This window comes from Hylaeus volcanicus, chromosome 2, assembly GCF_026283585.1.
Source record: "Hylaeus volcanicus isolate JK05 chromosome 2, UHH_iyHylVolc1.0_haploid, whole genome shotgun sequence".
NCBI lineage: Eukaryota > Metazoa > Arthropoda > Insecta > Hymenoptera > Colletidae > Hylaeus > Hylaeus volcanicus.
Window position 1 is genome coordinate 19069821 of NC_071977.1, and position 27601 is coordinate 19097421.

Consider the following 27601-nt stretch of genomic DNA (forward strand, 5'->3'; position numbering starts at 1 on the left):
TGTAAAATTCGGAGCTTTCCAACTATCCGCAGCTAAAATGCTGTGCTCAACAGTGCGGACGTTCAGATCCTAATGACAACCCATGCAAAGTGACTGATCCGCACTTTGGCGGTAAAATGAAGAAGCTAAATAGCGTATCTCCCACAAACTGAGGCTGTTTAGAAATTTGCCTACATGTCCGCGGCCTGGAAGTCAAATGGTTGGCGTGGCCAGACAAAGTATACTCAAGTATACTCAATGAAAGTATACTCATATTGTCAGATTTTTAAGGAGGTATTATCGTCTAGAAACTTCAAAAATTCGATTTTTTTGTTCGTATTTTCTTATCATTTGGAGTTTTGAGAAAGTGCCTCTAAAATATTAATTTGAAATTCATAGAGCTCTCATAGTTACAGAGGCTTAAAGGCTGTTCACCAGTATTAGTACTAAATCTATAGCAAACTTTAAACGCGTTTTTCTCGAAACGACACTTTTCAAGTCGGGCGCACGTTTTTCTCAAAAACTATTGGACCGACTGACTTCTGGTTTTACACACATTTCGAGGGCACCATCACCTATGGTCTGAACTAGAATTATACCGATAGCTTGAATATTTTAGTCCTGCTCTCATATTTTAGTTGACAATTCTCCGGGAAAATTAAACCTTAATTTTCAAACAGCTGCGATTCCGATAAAAAATTTAGTACTTACTTAATTCTAGTTCAGACGATAATTACATTCATATAGATTGAAAAAAAAATTTGTTTTTCTGTCTCAGACGACTAGAACCGCACAGCCTGTGCGCCCGATTGAACGAGCGTCTCACGCCACAACCTGCATAACAGCGCATAACTTGTATAGATTTCAATGAAGTATCACATAAAAATTTGTGTTGTTAGTTGAAACGTATTTTATTATGCATAAAAAACCCTGGTATTGTAGGTTTGATAGTTTTCGCAAAATTAATTCCTTAAAATTACTGAAAAAACAAACTTCTAGACGATAATACACCCTTAAACTTACAAATTATTTGAAAGTCTGTGAGAGAGAAAGTATGGGTATTGATGATCTAAGAATGCCTTGCTTGGCCACGCCATCTTTTTCTACTTTCTTGTAGTTTTTTATAGGGATCTTCTATTTTTCTATGATTATTCCCTAAGTTCTCCACTTTTTCATGTACTTGGCGTCGAGATGCTACCGCGTCTCTAGATAATTTCAATACAACGAGTAACTTCGCCTGTTCATATACGCTGCACTGGATAAACGTACAAAGAAACGTTGCAATGTTTTTTACCTCAGAATATTGTCCCATATCTGAGTGTCCATTGTTCGGTTATGTGAGACGTTCGCGCAGTTGATTAAATTTTGTGCAATATAGAGCTGCGAAACGAAATTAAATCGAGCTCATAAAACCGATTAAAGGATACAGCGATGACGTCGTCGCTTTAATGCGTGTTTCCTTTCGATCAAAGCTGACCGCGTTTAAACGACATTGCAAATTACGATACGCTCGAATCTCCGTTATGCGAACCTTCTTCATTTGTATGTTCAACGAGAGCTATATCTTTAGAGCGTTCTATTATTTGAAGAGTCTACGTCCTTGCAGTGTATTTCTTATTATAACATTTGTCGAATAATATAGAAATTTAATTACTATAACAATGTAGCATGAGTAATAATGAGGTGAAAGGAATATTTCTTATGAGTGGAGGTCAACCGTTAATGAAATAGTGATGTGAGTGCATACAACGTTTATTGTGCCAATAGATTTTAATTATGCGGTAGCATTGCTTTTCCGCAATTTTTAGAGACAATTATTGTAACAGAAAATAGATTTGTTTAACACCAAACCTATCAACGTTTTATTTGTACCTATTTCTACCTGATTTTACAGATACATTTTTCAATTGAATAAGTTCATGATACAAATTTATGTAATTTATATATTTTATGCAAGAATCTACACAAAAGTTTAAAAACGGTCATTTGAACAGTTGTGATAGGTTTAGTGTTAACCAATTTGTCTATTTACGTATGATATGCGTTGACATTAGGAGTTTTAATGTTAATATCATTAAAAATCTATCCCCACTAGTTGTAAACATTCTTGCACCTATTTTCTGCTCTGACCATACGCTATGCCATCGGTTAACAGGTTGACTGCCAGCGAATAACTCGTGAAATTTTCTACAAAGTTAAAATTTTGTCTCGACACTGTTAAAAACGCGATAATATAACATTTATCGTAGTATTTAATTTGTTAACTTATTTAATTCACAAATCCTATCCAAATTTACAAACGTGTTAAACGCGTGGGTTGCTGCACGATTCAAATGTTGAATTATCCGTCTCGAACGTGTCAAGCCATTGAATTCCATTTTTAATTACACGCCGACAGCTGTTTCTCCGGTGTTTACCGTATATAGAAGGGCTCCCCTGATTCGAGTGGCGTTCAATCGGAAACTGGACAAAGTAATTTGCTAATTTCGCGCAACACTCCGTAAAACACTTGCCAGGGACGCAGTGTTTTCACAAGGAACGTGCCAGCCGCGTTGTTGACTCCGTTTACATGAACGGCGCCGCGGCGCATTGTAAATATCGCCGTTGGCGAATTGAAATTGCGGAGCGACAAGTTCGTAAAGGGTCGTGGTTGACCTTTCACGCGACTTCTTTAAAAGTTCAAACGCGTGGATCGAAGATGTATTTGTACCTCTTTTAACGTTCATCTGATATGGAGCGGGAACTTAATTCAATATAACTTTCACAACGTTTGATTAATTTTGTACAGCTACAAAACAAATCGATTTTACGGGGTTCCAATGAAATTTGAATTAGTAACTACCATTTGTAAGTTGAATGTAGGTCTAAGTTATTGGCACAAATTAATTTTGTTTGAAATAATAATGATTCATTTAGCGAGGATTAATTGTCGGTTTTAAGTTAACTAGTTTTATTAATGTTTCGATTTATGTATTTCGAGACATTTTTGTAATGAACATAACTATGTATGTTCTCTATAAAATGTGAAATTTAAATTACAATCATTTAGAGAAAATAGCGAAAGTAAAAATAGTTGTATGAAATAGGAAAGAAATTAGGAATATGTATATATTAATATAGTCCTATAAAATATGAAATTTAAACCACAAATATTTGAGAGAATTAAATTAAAAGGAAAAATAATAATATTAAATAGAAAATCCGTTAGAATGTTTAAATCGAGAAGTTAATATATTATCGGCGGTTTAAATTCTGAACAATTTTATAAATAAATAAAACTAGTCAAGAACGGTCATACCAGCTTTTCTATCCTTGTTTTAGATTCGTCTTCAGAACTCTATAAATGCTGAAATAGAATCAATACAAACATATAAAAATAAAAATAATAGTAGTGAACAAGTAACGTAAAATTAAAAGTTTGTAACCATTTCTAACTAGTTTTATTTATTTATCATCTAAGCATCTCACTAACAATAAGTAAATTTTAATAATAGCTATACGTCAAGGACTACAAAGAAATAATCAACAACAAACTAATCTTGAATGAATGGACGATTAAAATCAATTCATAATTAAGTGAATGGAATCATTGTCGTATTTGTTGACATCATTTAGCTGGGATTGTGAACAAAATTGTCCATTCCAAGTAGTTAACAAGTTTGCTTCGATTACAGTTAACTTTGTTTGCTTTCCAGTGCGATAATGTCAATTTATTTACCGAAACTAATTAAAGAAAAAGGAACGGAAATGCGTGGCATTTATTTCCAACGAAAATTAAATTAAAGTAGCGAACGTATCAAGTTGATATCGAGTAGCAAGCTCCATTTCTCCTCTTGGAGAAATTAAATTCCTTCGTTCAGTGTTGAAGTTAATTGTCCTGCATGCTCGATTATTTAAACGATGTTTAATCGAGCGTTCATCATGTTCTACCCGTACACTAAATTATCAAAGGTGTAGTTAAATGAATGCTTGATTATTCGAAAAGTGAAATTCGAGATATGAAAACAAATATTTTAAGTGTTTTTCATTTTTAGTTGTTATGTAATTTGAGTTCTTCAGGATAAGTTCTCAAGGGATAAGTTTATAGTCTTTTGAATCAGGAATTATTGCAAAAAAAGATTATAAATTTTCTTTTTAAAACAACAAATTTAATATCACTTTTTATTATCAAAATAATAACTCAGATTACACATCTGTATTAAATCTTAGCGCCCAAGGCAAAACGCTTTAAATTTGCCTGACAGTGAATGGGTTAATTTATATGTTGAAAAATCCTCTATGAAGCCCTTCACGATTATTTTCACGATTTCACTCGACCCTGTACGTTCATAGCATTTCATTCTAAGTAACTTTACGGACAGGAGCAAAGCTTCGTTACACATCTATAGTGAATTCGCAATTACATGTTCCCACGAAGTCGACGTGTGCATTGCAATCACAATATGCATTTCATGGAACATCTAACGTTTAAATTAGCAAATTTAAACGTTGCCACGATAATTTCTCTCTGTTTTGATTTAATTGAACCTTTAAAGATGGAATAGCTGAAAGTGTTTGGACATGTCGTCAATTATGTGCCTTCCATATTCATAAATCACGGCAACTGCCCCAGTAATTAGATTGTTAGGGAAAAACATCATTTTCTGTCCCGATAATGAAATCAAAACATTTATTTTCATTATCCATTAATTTATTACTTTTCAGCGATATTTCACTTTTATATTCACTTGATTGAAATAAATAAAATTAATATCCTTTTATTTGAATGGAATATTTGAATTAATAGCGAAATTTCCTAATCTTTAGATTACTGAAAATCAAATAAAATATAGAAATTCAGAATACAGAAATTATATACAGAAACAGTATCTAGATGAAAACATGAAAGGTTTAGTTGTGTTATACAGTATGCTTCAAATGCATTGAGGAGAGTTTTACGGATTACGTTTTAAGTACGACTGGTGTGCTTTAACTAAACGGTTACTATTTGTTCGGGATAAAATGGGGTGTTGAAGAAAATGTATACACTCGATCTACGTTAAGACACCGAACTTTATTTTAAGACACTCGATCTACACTCACAACATGGGATTCTCATCCGGATGAGAATACCCTTATCGGACGACTGTCTCGTCTTCGTTGCCACCCCATGGCGCCCAAGGGTGGCTGGGGCGCGTCGACTGGGGCCCGATCTTAGGAACAAGACCCAATCAGGGCGCCTTTCGTCCCACGCTCACCTCCTTCGCGGTGTCTTCCCCCACGGCCTCGAAACTAGGGGTAGGTGGTCGCCTGGTGACTCGCGGAAGGCCCAACGCGCTCGTGGCTTTTTCCGAATTTATGGCATGGCCGGCCGCCGAGCCTCGGGCCCATGCGGAATTCTATACACCTCGAAACGGTCACATCTGGCTTGATATTGACGGCAATCAGCTACAACCGAAAGCAACATATTTCGCGAGCACGTCGTAAACTATTGTTGGCCCTCCGTTCAGTTCTCCGCGTCGCTCGAGGAAAAATATTAACGACCTAACGGCACACGATTACAAAGGAGCCTAAATTCTGCCGACACTCGAGTTCTATCCGGAACACTATTTGATACTTTATTAAACCTAATTTTGTAAGTTGTGCAATTGGTGCAGTGCTGTATGTAGGAAATTTAAAGAACTACCGTTTAGAGAGTGACTGCAAAGGTATTTAAAGACAATTTATTAGTTGACGAGAATTAACATATGAAGAGAGCATATGAAAATAATAATCATAGACAGTTACATGTAGGGTTCAATATTGATTTTCATTTTGATTTTATACTCTAAAGTGTGTTTTAATATAACATTTGGTCCTATACAGGTGCAACTTAATATTCACTGGAAAAATTATTTATAGACAATAAATATTAATTTATTTGGATGCAATTTTCCAACATTACATCTAGCCCTTTTTATCCATTGATAAAACATAAACTATTAATTTGTGTTTCACTAAATACAACAAACTTTCGTAACCTACAAAAAACTACTACTCCATTTTAATATTGAATGCAAAAGGACTATGGAAAAATTCCATTAAAAAATTTTGCAGAGCCATCACTGATTGATCAATATGCTTCATATTAATTGACAATTTCATTCTATGCTCTACTCTGTGCTTTTAGAGTTTATTCGTACACAAGTGAAATAGTCTTGAAAAGACTTACACCCGGGGCAGAAAATAAAAATCTGTTCGTTTCCTAAAGCTCTGCTTATCACGAGCTGTGGTAAAGTGAAATGAAAGGGACATTGCTCGAAGAAAGGATTCGAGATGGAAATAAGTATTTGCACGCGGGTATACTGGTGATATATGTTTGTGATTCTGTGCGTAGACGGGTATACAGAAATGTCGGTATAGATGTGTATAGAAAAGTGAAGGATAACAGATGTAGAGCGAACCGGAGCAAGTGAGGAAAAGGAAAATGTAAAATCGGAAGCACCGTAGAGCTTGAGGGAAATACGATGTATGTGCCTTTCAGTGATACCCTACATTTTGCATTTATAATTTAGAGTACACTCTCCAAATTTATTCGTGAAGAAATAACATTTTGAAGTTTTCGAGGGAAATCATTTGAATTCGTTTGTTATCGTTCGTACGAAACGTAGGAGTGATAAGCAAACTGGTTTAACCATATTTTACGTTGAGAAAACTATCATTTCTACCTATTTCTAGTCCTTCTCGGAAATAATAATCAAAATTAATTTAAAAAGGAAATTCGCAGTCATGAAAGTATGTTAATATGAATGTGTGTGATGAAAAAATGATCTATGGTCGATTAATATACAATTTACGTAATAGAATTACAAAATTTTAGACTGCTCCTTCTCAGAAACGATATATAAAGATAATTTGAACAACAAATTCACAGTAATAAAAGTGTATCGGTAAGAATGTATATGATAAAAAAAATAGTATATTATATTAACCACTATTTATTTTTATACATTATTTATCACGCACGTTTATACAAACAACGATATATTGTCTTTAGATTAATTTTTGACATTGTTTCCGCAGAAAAACGTAAACAATATCTGGAATCACGTTACCTCGAAAAGTTTATTTACGTAAAGTCATAAGTCAAAGGGACATTGCCTTGCACGTTCAACCCTTACAATTTCATTAACTCGAGTTGACATTGTTCCAGTTAACGACTAGGCAGAAAAAATTGTTAAATAAATCCTATGGTCGGGGGAATGTCGTGTGGCAGTACGCATTGTATAGCAGTGGACTTGACATCGGTAACGCTCGTCTAGCGCAGTCTGGTGCTTCCTATATGTGTCCCCTTTCATATTTAATGGCAGTTCATGGTTCGGTCATTGTGATAGGTAAATGCCCGGAGAACGATACACAGTGGCTTCAGGCTTGTCAGAAGTTTCGCAGTAAAGCTATTATTGGACATGTTATTTACATAATTTTCGAGCACAGAACACGTGCAGCGTACTAAAAGACTATACTCACAGTGTAGATTTCAATTTATGTAAGTCTTCTGTAGTACGAGAGACGCGTACTTTAATAACTCTTTGATTCAGCAGCTTTCTATTAATATTCTTGTCACATAATTCGCTTGCTGAATCCTCCTTCATTTCTGATTCATTGAAAATTTAATTTAATTCAGTTATTTCCAACGATATTAATATGTAGATTTCGTTTTGACTTATTTATGGAACGACGGTGACATAATTTAGACATATTTTAATTTTTCTGGTTCTTTTAATATTTTCATTTGACTTGTTTTTTTTTCAATTTTTGGGAGCTGAACATATTTTAATAGTTCTGTCATTTATTAGATTCTAATGAAATACTGCTATTCAATCAATTCTTTTAATCTATAAACGAAAAATATAGACAACAGGTCTGAATATAGTTAAAGACCTATCGATTTTTTGAGACAGAGCTCAGCCTTTTGTTTAATATACAGTGTAATATATTTTTGCATTACCTAAATAATATTATTCCAGCTGATTCTTTGGGATATTATTATCATTTACTGTTTGCTAAATCGTCTTTCATTTCTAATTCATTGGAAATTTAATTTAATTTAATTATTTTGAACATATTAAAATCAAGTAGATCTACGAAACTAGACTATGCATATTTTAGAAATTCAATTTGTTTCATGTGCTATCCTGTTTCATTAAAAATTTAATTTCTATTGCCTTATATCCGACGTCTAAATTTGTAACTCTCTTTTTAGATTTCTTTACGTAACGAGAATTAAACATTTTACTAACTATTTAATTTATTAGGTTCCTTCAAATGTCCTCCTCGTTTGCTTTATTCTCTACTGTCCTTAATTTTTCTTTCGCTACTGTTAGCGTCATCAATCTTCTTTTAAAATAATATTGTTCCTTCACGCAACTGACGGAATTCGGCAAGAAATTTTTGTTTCTCTGTGCGTTGTAATTTCACGATTAGAGCCCAACTGGATTTCCTTCCGAGCAAGAGTGTTTGAACCTCCAATAATACTGTAACTCGGGTTTAAAGTATTTACAGCGAAGCGTTTGTGTCGACAGAGAGCTTTCGAGAATCTGGAAAGCTGTCAAGCTTAGTACAAAAGGGCGGAAGATAAAACGTGTTCACGGGAAACGTGTTAACAAAAGAAGTAACAGCGCCGTTCAATTTCTGCGACACACTTTATTCAAACATTTGTTGTATTACGTTTCAAATCCATTAATAATACAATACACATGTCTCTCATATGTGTATTTAAGTTATAAATATTCTCTATGAAGTTTGACCATAATAACATACCATTACATCCCATTTGTACATCAGTATATCATCTAGTAGAGCAAAAACACCCAGTATAGTGAAAATCTGAGTATAATTCCTTTTTACAATGTAATTTGTACTTATAGTCTTCTGAGCATTTATTTATTATTAAAACGAAGACTTTTAAATGAAATAGAACGACGTATTTCAATGCAACAAATTTTGTCAAATAAATAAATGTCGGCTATTTATGCAACTGTTTGTTACTATGTCTCGACCCAAGGGATCGTTTCACTCTTTGAAAAATTCAACTCGCCATTAGGAGGGACGATGCACGTGACTATGAAATAGGAGGAAACAGGCAAAAGGGAAAAGGCCGCTCGATATCGAGTATTTTGCGCAGCACAAAGGGCACAAAATGCTGGGGCGGCCCTTTACGTCCAAACGCGTTTCTCAGTGCTTTGTCTTTATCGGCCCTATCGCGTTTCTAGGACGCATATTTAATGTCAATTGGCTTGTATCACTTTCCTCAGTTAATCTGAAGTAAGGGGTTCTTCAAACGATTAACTTCTACGAACTTTAAAAAAATAAAAATCATGTACATATTAATGGTGTACGGAATACCTTGTATGTAAGGAGAAATAAATCTTGTTTCTTCAAACATTTTTGGAAAATAGTTCACTGTTCTGATTAAAACTCTCTCGTCCATCAAAAAATTATTGTTATTGCAATTATAACATATCCTTCTGATATCCCATTTTAATAGCATTTTATACGGGTACCCAGTTTCAAAATGTGAATGGTTACAAACTTTATTTGAAAACTGACTAGCTTTGATAAATGAAAATTCCTACTTGAATGCCAGTGATTCTAAAGAAATGTTATGGGAATAACAAATTAATATATCGAAAATATGATTGAACTAACCTCTCGTTCGAATTTTATATGAAAAATCGGTGGATAGATGAAAGTACCTATTCGAATTTCAGTCGTGATCGAACGAAGGTCATAGAAGCAAAATAATATTTTGAAAACCATTGAATAAGTGGTGTGATTGATACTTGCAACCTCTCGTTCGAAATCTATTTGAAGTAATCGATGGAACCGATACATGAAAAGTCTGGTACTTGGGCGACACGAAGGCTATGGAAACAACCAAATAATATTTTGCAAATATTATGGCACAAGTGATAGGATTGATGTTTACCTCTCATTCGATTATGAAACGTACTTGGAGTAATTAACTTTCTGCGAACGAGATCAGAGTGAATAACACTTTTGGTAAAATTATAAATACTAATTACCGAAAATACACGCGTTCCGTGTCGCAATTATCGATTCTGTTCAACGGATGCGACGAACAAAGATTTGATTACGTTAAAAGGTTTTCCTTGTTTTATATTCAATTTACTTGGCGGTTGATAGCCGAATAAATTTAATATGTGAATTTCAGCAGAGGGAGGTCTCGACTCTCGAATTATTTCTCGCCTGAAATATTTGGTACAACTGGTACGGTTCGCTCAATTTTTTAAATTGCCTAACCGGAAACAAAAAGCGGGAAATTTGTTTCTTTAATGAAAAAATACGCTCGACCTTCTCTCCGATAGAGGCTAGCTTGTAAAATAGCTTTTTTCGCTGAAGCTTATCGTTTCACTCTGCATCGATACAATAAAATCCTTGTAGATGCATTTTTTGTTTTAGTTTTTTATAGACACATCCATCACTCAAACGGGTTATTAGCAATGACAGCAGACTATTGATTTTACGTTTTTCTATAGAGTACGATTATTTCTGTCTTGATTCTGTGTTTCTATACAGTGTCCGATAACGATTTATTTGTTTTTGAATTTATTGAAGCTGCAACAAATAAAAGATATAAATCTTCTCCTTTGTGTAAAATTCAAGAATTGTTTCGAGATCACTTATTTACTGAAAAAAGCTTTATACTTTGCAAAGTCTATACAAAATACTTGATACGACTACGAAACAATTAATTTGATTTAACATAGCCGTCGATCAATTTTATAAAACTGAAGATTATTAAGAAATATTCTCTGGCGTATAGTCGAAGCTATAGCAAGTGTTTCTTTTGTCGATGCATACAAGCAGAGTACGAGAAATAATTTTTGGATGCATTTTGGCAGCCATCATAGATGGTTCGAACGTTTAAACTTTTATTAATAGACGCTACCTCACCTATTTAATGGGCAAATTCGTGCACCTGTACTTTGTTTACGGAACCGCAATTTTCACGCCTGAATTCAACCGCGTGCTTGACGAATTATCATGGTAAAATCATTTTCAGTTGAAATTCTCGACGTGACCGCTTTTGTATAATATATTCAGAGAGAATTAATAATACTTCAGTTCATTCCTTTTTTTTTCGTTTTAATCATCTGATTTTGGTAATTCATGAACAAATACATTAACCTCTTGACGCGTATTGACGCATATGCTAGATTAATAAATAATTAATACATAATTCTACAAAACATCGTTCTCAGCACTATCAGTACAGATTACATAACCTTAAATATTTCAATTTCATTCGTAACATTGTTCATGCTAAAATTAATCATAAATGTCATTATAAATTTTAGTTTCTCGATGATGACTCAAAACACTGTTCGAAAAATGAAAAGAAGCTATGTTTCGTCAATGTTATCTGTGAAACGAATAAATATAGTAAATTTTATTGATTTTTTTCGTTTATGTATATTATACATCAAGTTTCATAGAGTTTAATGGTACGACCGGGTAGTCTAATACGTGGACACGAAATTTCTGCGCGTACGCGTTATTAATCTCAAGGATTCATCTCGAGCATCGACTGCCAGCGGTTTGATTACGGTTTCCGAATTTTCGCAATTAAACTGCGGTAATTACCACTGGCATGATCGGCACGAATGCGGTACCAGGAGATTCCAGACTAACGTAGCGTACTATCGGCAATATTTGCCAGTTTCAGCGACCTGGACAACTTTCGCATCTGGTTTTGCTTGCCAGGAAACAGAGAAACAAGAGACCGAATAATAATTTCGAATAACGGAACAAAGATAAAGAACTCATTATATCGTTGGCACTAGAATTAGTGTTAAAATTAATATACGTCCCCCTTGGTAAATATGTGGAGATTTACTGCCTTCAATGAACAATTATTATACAGATAGTATTCTATTTCAGTTGTGTATTTAGCAACATTTAATAGCGACAGATTAAATAACTTGTTGATAAAATCTATTCTCTAATATAACACAAACTAAATATAGAACCATAAGTAATATTCAATTATAGATTCTTTATTTTTTTTAATTACTTTTTTTTAATATGAAATAGTGCCTACATATTTATGAACAGAAGTGTACATATTACTAAATTTTTTAAACGATAGGTGATAGGTTTAAATAAATTCATTAAATCAATTCATTACATGCAGGGTGTTCCTAAAATCTGGACACATAGAAACCTAATTAGTAGTGGTTTTAAAATTACTTTTTCTAATATGAAAAAGTGTCCACATATTTATGGACCGAAGGTTACATACTACTAAATTTTTAAAACCAGAGCTGGAAGGTATACATCAATTCATTAAATACAGGGTGTCCCTAAAGTCTGGATATATAGAAAGCTAATTACCGATGGTGACTCTCGATCAAGTATCCCTAACGCAGTATCGATCGAAAAGCGAGGCAGTACGCGACATATTAACGCAAACACGATAAACGTGATTCGTTTTGCACGGCATTGCACTCGATGTGCCAGTGTCCACGACATGTTTGGAACAACTGGCGTCCTGTTTAGAGGCTGAAAACACCGATATCCGTCCGTCTGTCCAGCCATTCGTGGGCTTTGTCCTGGCGGCTTCGTTCGCGCGAAACTCAAACGGGACGTGCGCTACTTGCGCTCGTTGTCGAACCGCAGCCCGAGAATCGATTCGACGAAGACAACCAAACAAGAGCTTGCCTCTGGGACAATCCAGTCTGCGGCCTGGTTTTCGTTAGGATCCGATTATTATAGCAAAGTATCGCGAAATGTTCTAGGAGAGCGCACTGTTTGTCACAGAAGAGCGTAGTTAGGGAGCAACGCCACTATTCGGGCTGAACAAATTCTGGTATTTGGGAATTTTTACCGACGATACTAAATGACTGATGTAAATATATATGAGGCGTTCGCTGCACAAATCGATTTACTCCACTTTTTGAAAAATCTTAAATTTAAGTGTCAAAACACTTGGCACAGTCATATCTTTATATGTTCTAGATTTATAATAACTTTTCTGAAAAGGAAAGAACTTTTTCAGTATCAATTTGAATTTACATTATAAAGGGAATTTTAAAAAACAATGTATATTATTTTGTCGCATTTCTCAACTTTTTGTTTTACGGAGTTAATCGATTTGTGTAATGAACGGCTTATAAGTAACGTATACAAAACAATAGGCTTTGAATAATATTTCTACTAAATTTCATAAAAATATATGTCTCCGCCTAGGTAAAGTAGAACCTCTTCGTAACTGACTGTCGAAATTTTCAACTTGCATGGTGGGTTGGAGCTCTTTGACGCTAAGGGTTACTATTAAATAGAACAAGCAATTTTAGAAATGAGACAAATATTGCTATAGTTGTACATACCTAGAGAAACATATATTTCAATTTTGTGATTTTTGACAATTATTTAAACAGGGAATCAGATGTACCGATGTAAATTTGTTTCTAAAATTTGGATTCATAGGAAATGTTGATGAATATAAAATCTGGGAAATTTTTCCTTGTTTATTAACATTGTATTGTTAATCTTAATTTTTATACAATCTCCATAGAAAATATTTCTCATATAAAGCACGTTTGATTTATTTTGATGAAAAAAGGCTTGAAATAATTTGTTTACTTTATTTGTTTTATTTAAGTTCTCATAAATGACCACGTGTTTGACCCTTATCGTGTTTTTCACTTGATTTCGCGTGTTAATTGGCTTTGCAACAAGTCGATTTCGGAATATCGTCGAGTCGAACGTTTACGGATTGATAAAGGTTCAGTTCATTATAAAGGGCAACTGGGCTTTAATTGGCATGTCATACATTACGCGTGAGTACCAAAGGACAGTGATACATAGCAACATTCAAAATATCAGATACAGCCAATGGTCCAATTAACTTGTTCGCAGTCCATCTCCATCAATGAAAATTTGTTCGCATCGTTTCACCTCGCGAATCAATTACTGAAACACTAGTTTCTACATCACGCGTTTTACTTCCACGTTCCAATACCGTCTATCTCGAATCTGCTCTTTATTGAGCTTTTCATATTTTGCTTCAATTAATCGCGTTTTCGTGACGAAATTCTAAATATGCCATTGTCCATCATTTGAAACCTTAATTGAAATGGACAAATGATATATGTATGTCATATTTTCTGGAAAATTTTTCAAATATGTAGTTTAAATAACGGATCAGCTATTTAACTCTTTGCACTCGAGAGGTGACTCTCCGTCATCACTAAGTTTGACGAAGTAAGTCGACCAGCAATAATGTTTTTCATTTGATCTAAACACGTATTTGGATGAAAATATTGAAAGGAATAAATAAATATATTCAATTTAATCGCAATAAAAAACTAGAGTAGTCATTTTGATCAACATAGTTCGTAATATGCCTAGAAATAGAAATAAATTTTTATTAGTTACAAAGAAAAATTACTAAAATTGATATATTTTCAATATAAGAACGTTTTCTTCAACGATGTACCTCTTCAGGTGAAAGTAACAAATATGATACATAAAATACCTTAGAAATAATATAAATTACAGAGGTATCCGATTAGATACATAAATTTTGCAGAAAATATGACATATATCATTTGTCCATTTCAATTAAGGTTTCAAATGATGGATAATGGCACTTTTAGAACTTCGTCACTAAATCAGAATAGATTGAACAACAAATATAGAAAAATATAATTGCTAGTCTGTGAATGTTTACGCAAATTCGTATTGCCATAAATACAGAAAAAGAATGAAAGTAGATCATATTAAGAATGTATTAAATATTTAATAATTAAATATGAAAAACATTAAATTTCTACTATAAGATGACAGATAACCATCCAAGATATTAATATTGGAAAATTGTTGTAATTACAAAACGTTTCGAATAGAAGTAAAAGGTCATAAAATTTAAGTATTCAATTAATATCTACCGTAACATATAAAAGTGAACTAGAATTATTAACCGGAGAAAAATCAAATTTTTATGAAAGTGCTCCCGTTTAACCGAGTGGAAAGCTCAGTTTACAACCACTTTCCTCGGTCCTAGTACACGTGAATCACGACAAACTCTTGGTAAAGCGTGCAATTCTAGATGCAATGTAAACGCATTAGCAAGAGTCAACCGTCGATCGACGCGTTTACTTTCCGGCTTTTCTGGTCTGGTTATTTCCACCGACGATTTCATTCCTGACTCGATTCGTCAGTGGATTGCACCCGATGCCGGTGGCGTCGATTTCGCGAATCCATTAACGATTTGCCAGCTGCCATTCAGAAGATGATTCCTTTGCAAACATTCCCTGAAGCACCGGAGATCTTTGTACCGTGGCCGAGAGACGTAAGAGGACTCTGTATTAAGGTTGTCTACAGCAGATTGTGCTCCAAGTTAAGTGGAGCTCAAGAAGGAGCTTGTTAGCCGGGCATCGACTGTGCCACCGCTCGGGGCAAGTTGAAATTTAGACTTGTATTGGTATTTAGCGTCTACACGGCAGAAACGGGCCGGTAAACAATTTGACATTAGGTTCAATTAAAAAGGTATGAGCAGTTGTCACAACCAAAATTGAAGAATTGTTTTTCAAGATTTGGATACGTATTTTCATTGAAAACAAAGCGTGATTTTACCGTGCAAGTATTGAATTTAATTTATAAATTTTGTTGTTAAGATTTACTTGAGAATCTCATTTTTCAACTTTGAAAATTGTCGTTTTTCCTTAATAAAATAGCGAATTTTCATTGAAAAAAGATTAAATTCAATACGTCTATTGTAAAATCACACCTTCTTTTCGATTAATGTATGTATCTAAACCTTGAAGAACAGTTCTTGAATTTAGCTGTCCCAATGTATCCTCTTAATATCTACTGTGACATAGAAATTAACAGAATTATTTATTTGTGAAAAAGCTGCTTTTTTTTAAGAGAAATTATTTACCTGGGGGAAATATGTGAATTTTTTTGATAATTATTTGCCTGACAAATTAAAACAAATATGTAATTTATTAATGTAAGGTTTTTGTACAAAAGTATTAGATTTTCAAACACGTCATTTTTGATAACTACTTGAAAACGGGTTTCAATATACCTGTCAAATGAATCAGCACAATACAAAATAAACAAATAATCCAATATTAATAATCAATTTATAATCACCAGCACATACACAAAATAAGTAATTGAATGCCTAATGCTTCAGTCCTATTTTTTCAAAATAATTTTGAAATGACATTCAGATTTCAAAATTTCAAGATAAATATACAACTAGACAGGACAATTTGATGGCTCATTTCAAGAGAGACATCCTGTATGTATAATGAATACTGAATACAATTTATCCAATACAATAATTAATTGGCGGTAAGAAGTCATTTATTGTTCAACGTTTACGACGACACGCTGTAGCATGATTCTCACTCGATCAATTTCTTGAATAGTGGTTTAATGGTTGCGATCGTGGCGTGGTGAAAATGGATACTGATTAATCAAAGTTATGCAATTCGAAACAATTTAGCACGAAGTCATGAAAACCGATGCTGACGATCTCGATGTCATGATATTCAATGCTATCATTCGGCGGCATCTATTGTCATCTCGTTACAAATGTGTAGCGCAGTTGTTGCCCAAATCACGCGAGTCGATGAAACGGATCAGTGGTATAGATTGGTATCGTCCAACGACAAACAGGATTAACTCATCGAATCCGTGTACCACGCTGCATTGCTCTCAGTTACAGATTTTCTGCCCTGTGACCCATTCATTTCTATTAGCAATAACATACTGTACCTTTCCGCTGCAATCACCTTTCATCAGTTTTTTCTTTTTTTATTTATCGGAGAATTTTTACGCAACATCTGACAGCAATAATCGAACTTCTTTGGCGTGTACGATAACAAAAAGAATTCTCGGAGAAATATTTTATTAAACGGGAAAATAATTTTATCGAAATTGAAGTACTATTTTATCAATGCTCTTGATCGCGGAGAATTTTAATTCAAGTAAAACGATGAAGAACAGCACTTTAAGATTTTGAGAAGGTTTATTTCAGTAAAATATGATAATAAAGTATGGTAGAAAATTACATTAGTAACTAATATCTATGAATATTTTAGGTTTAAAGTCATACAATTATTTTCTCATTCATAATATATAATAAAAAAGTTATAAAAATTACAGTCCTCTGTATTCGGGTCTGAATTCAATACATTCAAAGTTAAGTGGCATTCATACAGATATTGATGTCGAAATTTCAATCCTTTATGGTTCAGCTCGGACATTCATTAACCCATAGATTACGTCAATAAACACATTCATGAACTCACAATTACTTTAATACGTACGTACATATATACATACGAACACGTATTAGATATATTTTATTTTCATTATTAATATACAAATGGATTTATTCCCTTAATAATATATTAATCGTCTATCACATGCATTTCATTTTATTCTTAAACAAATAATTTAATATTTTGGATAATATCAGACGCATTGCATATACATATATGTACATAACCTAGGAATATTAATTAAATATTGTGGATACACTTGAAAGAAATTACTTCTTGATTATATACATATTCGTAAATTAATCGTGACATTAATTACTCAAGACATCATTTCTTTCGATTTTGTCCAAGTATTGGATTATTATTCCAAGGTTAAAATAAAATTCAAGCAATAGAGGTTAATGTGCCTATCATTGAAGAAATAAATCCGCAAATTTTTGTCGACGCAGGTTTTCGTACCACTTGTGCGTCTAGTTGAGATAGCGTTCATAAAGTGGACGAAAGCGACTTTACTCTCCAAGCTCGTATACTCGTTGACATTATCTTTTTATCGCTCCTAAATTTCCCTCGGTCAACAGACACCGCGAGGTTTCATAAAAATTGAGGTTGTGGGTGGCTTTGCGGGTGTTCCCTCTCGATCAGATATTCCAGTACGCGATCGTTCGAGCGGCTCGACAGTTTATCGACGCGTGCGTTCGTGCATGGAGGGACCTGCTTTCTGTAACACATCTTCAAAAGGCATGGCTGAAGAACCTACATCATTTGAATACTTACGTTTCTGCATAAAACACCTACCTTTTTTTAAATAGCGGTGGACTTGCGAACGCGTACTTGGAAAGCGTGAATATTCATCTTTATGTTAAGTAAAAATCACCCTTGAAAAGAGAAGATATTGAATCGCCTTACCTTAGGATTTTTTAAATATTCGATAGGTTTGAAGGGAGAACTGATAAGTACTGACTTTTTTATTTAATTTTAATGTAGGTATTTTTGTTGTATATCTCAATATCATGTTGCACTGCATATTGCAATTTTATGAAACTTTATATTGAATTTAATATAGAATTTAATACGGTATTTTATATTTACTGAAAATTGCATTTGTTCCAATTCCTAGAGGATTACGAAAATCCTCTTTATTCATGTATTATCGCAAATGTTTTGAAATAAGAACTAATAAATATTGTTCTTTATATATCGATATAGGTATTTCTTACATCTCTCGGTTTTATATTGAATTTTGTATTGAATTTTCTATTCAATTTTATTTTGAACTTCCTATTGAATTTTATGTCTTTTTTTTTTTAAATTGCATGTGTTTCAATTCCTATAGGATTATCGAAATTCTCTTTCCTCCACATATGTATTATCGCGAATATATAACTTCTGTGAAATACAAATTGATACATATTCTTTCGATATTGGATTTTCTTGCATCTCTCGATTTTATATTGAATTTTGTATTGAATGTTATATTCAATTTCATTTTGAACATCCCATTTTACGTTTATCGAAGAATGGATTTATTTCAATTTTTATAGAATAACTGAAATTCTCCATTTTTGGATGGTGTTCACAATATATAAGGCGTACGTAGACTTTTGTGATCGACGACACAGAGGTAGTAATATACAATGTACTGAAACAGATCTAGCGAGGGACATCAGCCGTGCACTACTGATAGCACAAAGCGCATTTGAATATGTACAGTCAAGGAGAGTTGCAGAAGAAGTCTGTTCCATAGCGCTTTGAGTTGGCAGCCTCACAAAACCAGTCTAAGCAATTCTATTTACCGTAAGAAGTGCAACGGAGTTTCGTGAAAACGGACTGCTGTTTCACGAAATTCTAGTTGGCACACGAAATTTCACTTGCTCCAGAATAGCCGCACAAGTAATCTGCTGATTGATGAGTTTATGTACAAAGCCCAAGTCTGTTAAGAGTGTGAGGAGTGTCAATATAGAACAGGAACTTCCAAACGTTTTGAAAGTCTCCTCATTGTCAGTAGATAAAGTGAAATTTTTGTGTCTGTTGATAGACAGAATTTAATTTAGCCAACAACTTTCTTTAATATTTTGCATTCTATGGGGAAAGGATTAAATCAATCGATATTAACAAAAATGATGCAATATTGGATTAATTAGAATAATTTCTTCATTCTAATAATGTTAATATTTATTGATTTAATTTTTTATTCATTGAATGTAGAGGATTAAAGAAAGTTTTTGGGTAAATCAAATGTTTGTGAAATGCTTCCTCTAATAAATTGTACACGCTATAGTATTTGTTGCAAATATTGGGATACAAAACGAAAAATGACGGACCTTCAAAAAGTTGCAATATATTTGTATAATTTTCTTTAACTAAAACTTAGAAATGGAGAAATTCATTATTGTACATGAAACTAGTGGTACATTTAACTTCTTTAAGCTCGTCGGCGAATGCAAAGTTGATCACTATAATTGTAATTTAATATTCATAATTAAATTTCTCAGTGATAAATACCATAAATCAAGCTCACCCTGGAAAGGTTAAACTCGTAGAACAGTAATAAACTCCTACAGTTGAACTTCGGTCGCTAATGTTTCAACCGAAATAAAATTTTCTATATAAATTATTTCGAACAGAATATTTTAGAACATAAAGTATTCTTTTTCTTTTGGAAGAAAATGCTAGGCTTGCTAGGCTGAGAGCACAGCTTTGGAGATGGAGAAACATTTACCCTTTACTTTAGAGTATCACGTAGTATTACGACTGTGTAACTATTTGAGCAATGTTTAATCAAATGGTAGATTATTCGTTGAATAATCTCCGGGAAAATCCATTGTGAAATTCACGATTTCGAGATTCGAAGTTTTTTCAGCTACAGCAGTGGGAGTCTAAGTTTGTTCAGCCAATATTGAAGTTACATGGGAGTTCTTCCATCTCCGAGCAGAATCGACTTTAGCTGCGGCGTGGATTCTCTGTCGGTTCGCTCCATCTCGTCAATTTCCCCGGCAATCTCTGGCACGTGTTAATGCCACACGAAGTGTTCAATACCGTTGCAATATTGTCAGCGGCTACGCGAATGTTTGACTCGTGTATCGATCGATCGTTTCCGTGGTTTAGCCTTAAACTATCCCGCGAAGTCCATCGAGAACTCTCGATCTTCTTACAAGATAATTTTACAGTTAGTAATAATTGTATTAGATAACCTTTGAACATTTTTTTGTTAAATTAGGTAGCTTATATTTTCTATCGGAGCATGGAGAGCAACTACACAAAATTTTGTTTGGATTGGACAAGAATAGAAGGAGTTATAGAAAAATCACAAACATACTGATTTTTTATGTGAATCAATATTCAATAATGTGGCGATCTCTGGGGTTACATGTGATCAACTGGGGTCAAGTGAGATCAAGTTTTGCTTTCGAAAACGTTAAACCAACTTTAAAATTATTTTATGTTAATAATAACTGTTACTGATATTTTTGCAAATTAATTTACGTATACTTCCTGCTGGAGTGTGACGAACAGCCAAATGAAATTTACTAGGAGTTGGTTAGTTGTCTGTGATGAAATATTCATATTAAAAAATGAGAGGAACTTTAACTTAAAATATTTCCGACGTATGATTCGTATAATGTTTACAAAAACACTTTATGCAGTTATTAAAGTGGACGTAATTTTTATTCCAATAATTTAATTTACTGTTTTTACTCTAATGCTTCGAAGGATCATAAATGATCATAAAGGATTCTATTTCAAATAACCAAGTATCTTTAGAATAGATTCTGGTTTTAATATTCTCTTTTCTAGATGATATTAATCTGCAATCTAACTAAACGAAAAATATATAATATTATCACTAAACCTATCGAAATTTCATTTATATCTATTTCTATCTCGATTGGACAAATAGCTAGCCTTAAAGACACTGTTTTTAAACAAAATGTAAAAATATTTCACGTGGTACTAAATTAAATATTGCATGAAACAATTGTATATAATAACTGTATACAAAAGCTTGAAAACTATCATTTGACCACTGGTTGTGGTAGTTTCGGTGTTAATATAATAAATTATCTGTCCATAAGACTCTCAGCAAATAATGCTCATCTCTTACGGAATCCATTGGATATTTCACGTTAAAAAATACCGCGTAGTCGACCTAGAATTAAAATCTTAATTGTAATTGAATCAAACGTTTCGCAATGTTCGAAGCAATTTTCAGCGGGATGATGGTCTTTCGTGGTGTAGATCTAAATCCGATAAGGACTCAAGGAGTTATCATTGAAAAATAGAAGATTCCCATAAAAGAACTACAAGAAAGTACAAAAATATGTGAAATCGAAATGAGCTGCCAGCACATGGAGGTGCTTTCCAGCACAGTGCAATGGCGACACTGTGTAACACAATGTAAAATTCGGTGCTTTCCAACTATGCGCAGCTAAAATGCTGTGTCCAACAGTGCGGACGTTGAGATCCTAATGACAATTCATGTAAAGTCACTGCTCCGCACTTTGGCGGTGAAATGAAGAAGCTAAATTGCGTATCATCCACAAACTGAGACTGTTTAGAAAGCCTAGATTTCCGTGGTCTGGAAGTCAAATGCTTGGCGTGGCCAGGCAAGGCATTCTAACCCCGGGTCTGCACTGCGGCGAACACGAACAAGAACATAGCCTAAAAACGTTCGCAAGGGTGTTCCTACTGTCGCTAACATGCCGGCGAACATCTACGATCTTTGTACTCCTGTGAAATTGATGTTTTTTTGTGGATTCGGGCGATCCGCATCCCCTCCATGGTTGGAAATGTTCGAAAGGAAACGACCGTTTACGACCACCCGCCGGCAGTTACTCCAAAGGGATAATATGCGTGACCGTAGTTAATATTAGTGGCTTAATATTCATCCAAGTTTTAATGCTTTTTTTGTTGTATTTTGATGAAAATATATGCAATACATCGGCGAGATTTTTCTGATAAAAATGATATCAAACACGACGCAATTCAGACAATTTTGAATTTCGCTTATGATAAGTAATAGGTATTTTTGTTTATAATATTAACACTTGTTCATACTACCCATTGATGAAGGTACAAACGAAACTATTGATGGTACAATCAAGTACAAACGAAATGCTATTATTTTCCATAAAAAAAATGAATTTTTGAAAAGTCGAGTATCAGGTTCACATAGCTACAAAAGTTACCTAGTTTTTCCATAGGCCCTAATTATCTCCTGGCAAGAATTTTACAATCTGTTTCCTATTTTCGAACAGACTCTCTAATCGGTTACTGGCTCACAAAATCAAGTATTAATATTATAAAAATATTGCATATTGTAAACAAAACTTAAAGTTGTCTGAATTGCATCGTGTTTGGTGCCATTTTTATCAGGAAAATCTCGCCAATATATTGCATATACTTTCATCAAGATACAACAAAAAATACACAAACTTGGATGATTAATAAGAAAATAATGTTAACTTCGGTCACGCATATTATCCCTTTGGAGTATGTATCTACCTGCGGGTGGTCATAAAGACCAGCCCCACAGTTGGAACGAATAGCAATGCCCAAGCTCCGTGGGTTTGAAAAGGGACAAGAACGAGGAAAAAGGCGATATTATTCCCGAACGTGTTCGCCGGATCCACCACCTTGTGGATCGCTGAATTTGGTTCGCGAACACAGTTTTCGCCTAACCCAGCGGGCTACTTTTACGATTTTACGCCTATTAGAAGGGTCATTTGTTAGCGAACTCTGCTATTTCTCGTCCACACTACGGCGAAAACCGGTGAATAACAGGGTCAGCTACCATGTTCACGAACGATGTACGCGAACCAGCGTTCGCCGCAGTGTGGACCCGGGGTCAGTTGTACGTGGACCGATTTTATTGATTTTGGTTTTATTCGAAAGCTTATATGCGGTTTACATAAGAAAAATGCCTTTAAATTTAGAAAATATGGCAGACGTGTTGAGATATCCATGAAAGATGTTTCATGTTAGGTTGGAATGGACCACCTCTCCTGTAAAAGATACGTGGTAGCTCCAACGCCAGTATATACGCGGTGACGGATGATTTTTCATGTACTTGACGCCGAGACGCTACCGCGTCTCTAGATTGAATAACGAGTAGAGGAAGTTATTCCTTTGTCGTTTGATTGTCAGTCCCCGTTTTCAACAAGCATAGCTCGAACTCCTCGAGCAATTTGACGCATAGATTCGCGGCTGTAACATTTCTCTTTCACGAGCTTTGTTGATGTTTGTCGAACACTGATCCGTTATGCTTTGCATTCGGATATGGTAAAATACACATCCCTGGCTTCTATTGGGATTCGTTAGTGACGTTTCAGATTCCCGAGATTGGTAATTGCAATATCTTACGTGTTTCCCTACTACGGTAGAATGAACAATAGTGTTTGGTGTAACGCGAAATGTTAGCGTCGATGTTGTCTATAACAATGCTATCCAAACTTTAGGTTTCCGCGAATTCCCACGTTAATGGAAATTGTTACGAACTGCTTCGAATTTAATGGAATTCTTATTCTGTAAATGCAACTAAAGTGGTTTAGAAAATACGTGCACGTGTTTTGATAATATTTTATTATTTTAAATAGTTTTATATTTTTAACTTATACTTTCCTGTGGTGGTTGATAAAGTCAAGTTTTGCTTGAAAGCTAAATCATAAGGAACTTCTTAATACTATTCAAGAACAAAAAATTCACTGTTACACGATACTAAATAAATTCCAAAATGATTGACTTAGGAATAAATTATTTATGTATCTATTACATTTCAGTGAGAGTAAAGCTTTGAAAAAGTGATAATAAAATTGTTCTTTGCTCTTTGTACATAATTTATTACATTTTGTTAAAAAAGCACTATGCTAAAATTGAATATAACGATTGAAAATATACTGAATTAAAAAAGTTGCGTGTCTTTGAAATATAATAAAAAAAATAATGGACATTCCATGTGCAGTATCTCATGTTTCGTCGCCGTATCTCTGCTAAACTGCGCTCAATTTCATGGCTAACCGGAATTAAGCGAGAAACACGTCAGTGTTTCCTAAATTAGCAAGCAAACTGTGTCTTCGTTGAGTGCAGGCATATCTGATTTACCTAGTAATTAACACGGTGGTAGACACATTCAACGAGTGGTTCACGCGACGGCTAAGCACGAGCATATCGCTTAATTTAAGTGTGTCCGTTCCTAATCCAATTTGTGAATTGAAAACCGACTCTTGTAGTGTTCAGCGATTTCGTTCAAGTTCCATTTTTAAATTCCTGCTTAAAACGAGTACAAATTATTGTATTTTCATCGTTAATTTCCATTTTCTCTGTAATGTAACCACAAATATTTTATTAAATAGGAAAAGTAATTTTTGTTCAGGATAGAAAGAATTCTATTTTAATATAAATAATCTTGAAAAGGAAAGGTCAACTTACATTGACGATACATTTCCAATGATTGAAATTTACGAGAAGAAATAAATATAAAGTTGAGATTCTTCTTTTTATAAAATACACATTCATTGCTATATAAAGTAATCTTTACAGATACCCTTTATGTCGTCTTTTATCAACTCTAAAAAATTGACTTTAGTGTATTGTTTAAAGACGAAATAATGTATACACTTCTCTGTCAATTCTGAAATCTATAAATACTCAGATTTGACATAAGCAAAATTGTAAAAATAAGTATAGGAATATACAAACGGTGCAACTAGTAAAACATCGTTTAGGTAATAAACAAATCTTAAGGACGCGTTACGCATGCAAACGTAAATTCCGAAAAATTGAGACATCGAAACTGCCCTGACGTTCACTTTTCTTTTCTCCATTGAAACGTATCGGAGAGTTGTCTTGAATTTTCTTCGCAATATCGCGCGTGAACGACCGTGACCCAAAATCTGCGTAGGAATCCATGTATTTTTATCATTTTATTTATTTACAATTAAACGGAAGAACGGATTCCGTTTCGTTCGGTGAACCAATACGAACCTCAGACGTACGTAATGTTATTTCAGTTTCTGAACGTTGACAAGCTCCATTTGGTTCAAAATACAACATTGTAAAACCTGACGAGTATTAATTTCGCTAAGAACGTTCGATAGACAGCCTAATTAATATGCAAATCAGCATAGGCCTTTGGTAATGAGTTTCTTAGTACTTCCATATTCTGATTTTCGTCATATCAGTTTTAGGAAAATGTTTACAGCTTGTCTCGAGTTAAACAGTATAAATTAGAAACGTTTTGATTACGAAGTAGTATAAACCTCTTTATAAATCAAATAAATCGTGATAGAGAATGAAAAAAATTATTTAATACTACATTATGTTTATTTTGGTAAAGTAGTAAACTAGTGAATATATGTCACTGATGCGTTTATTTTTGACAGCACTTACAAGAGCAATAAGAAGAAAACAAAAGTTGTTAATTTTGAAAAAATGCTTCATATCACTTGGAAGGGCTAAAATTTTACCACCATCGCTGACAATGTTAGTATAAAATATAATCTTTCCAAAATAACTCCTATGTTTGTGTTACTGAAGCTTCTGAAATTCTAGAAGGTCGCAAGTATATACATATTCATAAGTAATCTTCAGCGTTCTGTTATTTATACGCTCTCTATGTATGAAATGGCTAATGAATGTTGCTACGAGATCGTTTATATGGAAAGTATAAATATGAAGTACTCTGAACTCTCAGAAACAAGCTTTAATTTATTTTAACTCTATTTGAACTCTTAGATTTGACTCATCTTCAGTTAGTATCAGTAGATATAATAATTAATTCAATTTCATTTGAATGTATAAAGACAAATGCTGTTATCAAGGGAGAAACCGTATTATATATGAAATAATCAAATACATATATGAAACTTATACGAAACTTATGAAAGATAAAAATGTAATCATTGCCTGAGTCCTTTCCCACCAAGTTATAACACGTAGGCAACGAAAAAGAAGCGTCTATTTCAGTAGAAGCGACGACATTTGCACTAAATGAAGAAAATCCAGCCCCATACCGAGACCTCATAACCCAGATCTAACAGGACGCGAAGAAAGGAACGGAATATGGACTATGGTCAAAAGAACAAAAACTCACAAAATAATACGGGATACAATCAACCAGTGTCTTGCTTTAATATGAATAGGAAAGAAAAAGAATTTCATTTCTTTTATCAAAGAAATGAATAATTGGAACAAGAAAAATTTAATTAACCAATTTATCTCATTCGGCACACTTTGTTCTTTAAAATATGAAAGCATAAAGACCAAGACTAATTTATAAAATTGTTCGCTAATCGTTTCATATCTTTGTTTTCCCTTCTCCAAAAGAGAGATAATTAATGAATGAATATCTATTTTGCAATTATCCGCGCATTGTCAATTCATGAGAGCGCCTCTCATTATTTTTATACAATTTAATTCACTTTATCAAAGACATGAAAACTTGGAACGGTGAAAATTTATCAGTCGAATCTACTTCGTTCTGTTCGCTTTGTTTTAAAAGATATGAAAATAAAAAGAACAAGATAAACTTTCACATCGATTGGTTGTATTCAATTCATAGAAACACTCGTTAATTGATTTCCAATCTTTTCTCTTCTCGTTGTGTAATCAATTTGCGCTTTTCAAACAAATTCCTTCACCGAACACAATAAAGAATCTCCACTGGTTCAATCTGTTTTAATTTTTTAACGCTTGAACTTTTTACGTTCTTTGAAATAATTGACCTATTTCTTCGTTACAAATCTTGTAACCCTTCTCCATTTATTCTTATCTCCTGTAGAGAATAAGAAATTTATTATTACCCCATCATATAAAAGAGCCTTTCATCTCGTGCAGTTTAAAATAAAGTGCATCTTGCCGAGTAAAGTAGTAAGCAAGAGAAGTACGGAAAAAAGGCTGGAAAGTTAGTAGCGTTCGCGATGAAATTTATTTTTCTCAATCTGTTCCGTCTCGACAGCCAAAGAGTAACTGTTGCTGTCACAAATGTTTCGTCTCGACATCCGCGGGGCAAACGTTTTAACCGCTTTGCGTTGTTCCATAAATAACATTGGCTAAAAAAGGACTTTTCTGCGCAGATATCCAGAAATGTTTCACAATGTCACGTTCTTAGGCCTTAGATCCTAATAATATCAATATTTTTAATGATTCTGTAAAAAATATCTTTTTACAGCGTGAACACCATTCTACTTTGTGATTAAAATAATATCGGTAGAAATTCTTGTGCGTATAATAGAAAGGAAGGCATTATTTTTATTTTTGATATTCATTATGTTATATTCCAGTTTTATAGATTTATTTAAGACTAAAAAAATTGTCTTCCTTTTTAAAGTAGTAAAATGTCA

The 27601-nt window shown here is 33.7% G+C and overlaps 1 protein-coding gene across 5 annotated transcripts in view; it reads left to right on the forward strand.

The window, feature by feature from the left end:
• The window catches only part of LOC128885135 (GTP-binding protein RAD), a 110888-nt gene that overhangs the window by 42462 nt on the left and 40825 nt on the right, over nucleotides 1-27601 (forward strand). The window lies entirely within an intron of this gene.